Source organism: Empidonax traillii, unplaced genomic scaffold (genome assembly GCF_003031625.1).
Source record: "Empidonax traillii isolate 1590-97213 ecotype Southwest subspecies unplaced genomic scaffold, ASM303162v1 scaffold36:size2505666, whole genome shotgun sequence".
Classification (NCBI taxonomy): Eukaryota; Metazoa; Chordata; class Aves; order Passeriformes; family Tyrannidae; genus Empidonax; species Empidonax traillii.
This window is the reverse complement of record NW_020955229.1, coordinates 1,558,581-1,562,589: the sequence shown is the minus strand read 5'-3', so window position 1 is coordinate 1,562,589 and position 4,009 is coordinate 1,558,581. Positions and strand designations below refer to the sequence as shown.

General features: G+C 39.2%; 1 long non-coding RNA gene across 1 annotated transcript in view; it reads right to left on the bottom strand.

Moving 5' to 3' along the window:
• Positions 1 to 1,139: 1,139 nt before the first annotated feature.
• The window catches only part of LOC114054647, a 19,415-nt gene continuing 16,545 nt past the window's right edge, over positions 1,140 to 4,009 (bottom strand). Inside the window, exons 4-5 of the long non-coding RNA XR_003570535.1 lie at positions 2,534 to 2,640; positions 1,140 to 1,221 (exon numbers count right to left, since the gene is read on the bottom strand). This is a non-coding gene — a long non-coding RNA (uncharacterized LOC114054647). The remainder of the gene's footprint in view (positions 1,222 to 2,533; positions 2,641 to 4,009) is intronic.

Below are 4,009 nucleotides of genomic sequence, written 5' to 3'. Positions count from 1 at the left end.
GGGACACGATCTCCCTGTTTTCACTGCTACAGTAACCATCTTTTCCAGAGGGAAATGAGAAATACATCATTTATTCTGGGAACATATTCAAAGATATTATATATATATATAAACAGGGTATTTTAGACTGAAATCTCACACGGGCAAACTTTCCCCCCTAAAAGCCACAGGTTCGGGATTTTAATGTGGTAGCCCCGTTGCTCATGAACACAACTTCATACAAGAAAATTCAGACTGGAGACCTCTGAGCCAATACTCAGGATGTCTGGGTTCTGTTCTGGACACACCTGCTGAAAAACTGCAATGGATTTCAGCAGCAAGTATTTGGGGTGTTCTACTAATAGAATCTTGATTTTCCTAAGTTCAGAAAAGCCAGATATTTGTCTTTGAGCCTCATAGGTACAGAAATGATGGGTAAAAGCCTGTTTGTCATTGTCAGTAAAACACTGTGCTTGCCAAAATTTGATTTACTCTCTTCTCCTTTCAGTTTGTTGTCCTTTCAAATCATGTATGTGCATATATGAGCAGCTCAGATTCACAAAAAATTACAAAAATTGATTTATTAAAATTAGATTGAATTTGATAAACTATTAAAAAACAAGAAGATGTGTTGTCCTAGTTTCTGATGCATCTTTTTTAAAGCTGCTTTACCGATTATTTTCCCCTCAGTACTTCTGATTGTAGCGGGAACAGGAAACACAAAGCAGTATCAAAAGTCAGCAAGTCCAGAATCCTTGGCTTCACATGTACCTTTTATTAAACAACACACTATGTAAATATTTTAAGGTACTAAGACCTCTGTACCTTAAGGTACCCTACAAACAGAAAAAAGGGATTGCTCTGCAAAGCAGCTCTACTGGTGATATTTTTTCAGCTCAGTTTCCAGACCATCATACTTTGGGAGGGTTCCAGATAAGTATCTGAGCTTTTGGATGCTTCTCCCAACTGAATGGCCAAGCCTTTTGATGTAACTCTACTATTATTTAACACCTGGCTGCACTGCTGTGAAGTGCAGTGTGAATAAAATAAGACATGATTTGGTGTGTGCTATGAACTATTTGGCAACAAAAAACCAGAAATGTTTTCTAATTAATCTAAGTAAGTTTATAATAAAGATCCAGAACCGACTCCTTATGCCATAAAGGAAGCCATGCCACATCATTCCATGACAGCACATTCAGGCACATTATTTGGGACCACATCTTCTTGCTGCAAGGGTTACTAAGTAGGAAAGAAGTAGGTGATAGATTTATTTTTTATCTGTGCAAAAATATCATGGTTAATTAGGATGTGATATCCCTGTTATTGCTGGGGGTTTTTACATTACAGGTAGCACATAGAACTCATTCAGGCACTAGAAGTCCGTGATGTTCCCTGCTGATAACACATGTAATGAAAATTTAAACTCTGCATCTGGAAGTTTTTCATTATAATCTGAAAGTGTTGAATTTAAAGCACTGAGGAACAGACACAATGGGCACTGGAGGGAATGTAGCCACCGACCACATAGAGCTCAATGGATATAAGCACAGTCTTTTCTCAAGGTGCTGCATAAATCTGGCAAAGATTAAGTTGGTTCTGTCAATTCTGTGAACAAGTGAGTTACTCAGCCCACAGAGAAGGGAAGTACATTTACTAGGGAAGGAAGATCTAAGACACAGGTTGAATAGTTCTGAAAAAGGAGCCTAAGGAGACGATTTTGGCTTTAACCACAATATATGATCACTTTGGCCTTACAGTTTCAGGAATATGTTTTTAATGAATTCATGTAAAACTGAAAAAAAGAAATGGAAACAAACAGCTGCTTTCAAGTCCTTTGCACTTTGGTATTTAATCACAAAAGAAAAAAAAAATCAGCAGAAAAAATATACAAAGGGGAACTTCTCTATGAATATAGTACAAAGATTTTTTAGGTTCTAATGTAGTCCCTGATCTCAGGAAAAATTAATATGCTAAATAATCTCTACCAAAAACTTTCATGCAAAGGAGTTGGCCACCGTTAATGTTTCAGGCAAATGCTGCTCAGCTCCACTTTGTAACAGACCATTAATTAAAAAATATATATTACTGCAGTTAGAAAACACAAAGAATTTTATTGCTCAGTATTGCTCCTTCTCTGCAATAATTTATATTTCATATTACCTAGAGGGTTTTCTTAAAATGCATAGTCTTCAAAATAAAAAATATCCAAGCATGATGGTTACACTAATAAAATAAAACTAGCCCTGTCCAGGTATCTACCCTCCAGGAACCAATTTTGATATTCCCTCCTTTATTTAAACAAAATTAGGGAAATCTGCGTATACAGTGAATTTTTTTTTTGTTAAAATAGGTAATAGTGGGATTAAGTCACTAAACTAATGATGAAAAGTTATAACATAAAGTCATAAGAACCTGAGATTTGCACATCTGAGAAACATAATAAATACAGCTACTACTGTTGGATCAACCTCTATCATCAACCTACTGTTGATGATAGAGGATAGAGTAGTGACTCAGTGAGAAGTGATTGCACAGTGGCTGTTCTGCTCACCTGGCTTTTAGGGACATGTTTCCTGTCTTGTCACAGCCTTCCTATTTGTCCCCTGCCCTGGTTCAGCTTCATTCAGCTTTTTTAATTGATTCAAATCATCAGGATATCTGGAAAATAAAGCACCAGTTTTTAATCAGTCTTAGTACTTGTGATGCTGAGTCAGCAGAGCTTTGAGAAGACTCTGCTGCATCTTTCTCTTCAAAAAACCCAAGAACTCAGCTCTATCTTTGTAAACGCCAGAGAGAGTTTTTCATAAACCAGAGACAAGAACAGTGAACTTTTTCTAATGAAGGAAAACTCAGCAAAAATAAAGAACAAAGAAAAGGGAATGAAAAACTGGGCAATATTCTCTCCCCGCCTCCTGTGTCCTGACAAGGTGGGTCCGTTCCCCCAGGTTTGCTCTCAGTGACTTTCTAGAATTCTGACAAGTCGCACACAGCCCCCTGGCTCCCTCTGAAGCGCTGGGCTTTCGGGGCCAGAGTCCTGCTTACTCCCTGTCCTCAGCAGCATCTCAGCCTCAGCCCTCACTGCAGGGTCCCTTTTCCCCTAACTCATCTTCTGTGATCATGCTGAGACCCTCCTGAGGAGGGAGTAATCTCCCCTGACTCCAGAGGGCTGATGCAGAGGACAGCACTCAGGAGGAGTTTAACATCTACAGGAGCCTCGTGGGCTGTGCACACACGCTGGCTTACACATCATAAACTACACATAAAAAGAAGTATAATACAGTATCTCTAGGCTATTATTTCATAAATTATAGTCTTTAAGAGATTCCATTTCAGTTTTCCAAGCCGGCAGGAAAGCAGCTTTCCTCAACAGAGCTGCTGGAAATCCTGCCTTGCCCTGGATCCCAAGGGAGGATGGCGGACGACCTTGGAGGAGCCTGGACTCCCCTCACTGCTTTCATCAGTGCACAACAAAACTGGTTAGGAGAGCAGGTCCCCACACTGTCTTCACACACTACTGCCACACAAAGTAGGACTATTTACACCTCTAAAGCCCTTCACTTGACAAACTCAATATATGAGTTGAGAGCGTTGGTGAAAGAGTTTGGTATCATTTGCCAAATTTCATGACTGTAAATCATAGCACAAATTTTAAATTATTTACCCAGTGCTAGAAACAGATTAGTGACAGAAAACCAGTGGCATCCACAGCTCTTTCCATCCATTTCTGATCTCCCAGCAGCAACTAGCAGTCCCCCCTGGGTAAGCATTGGCAGCACTGGATGTCAGCCACCAACGATGGCAGCACCAATGGGAAATGGTTAACAAAGGTTTGATATTTCATTTGGGGGGGCAGGAAAATTAAATCTTCGGTTTGTGACTCTTAGGAAATTAAGTCTCTATTAGGAAAGGGTTAAAGACAGATTATGTAAATAGGGATATTGTTATTTCTCCCATATGTAGCACTGTGGTGTGAAGACTGCTTTCTCTCCCTCCCTATTTTTATTTTTTTTTTTTTTTTTTTTTTTTT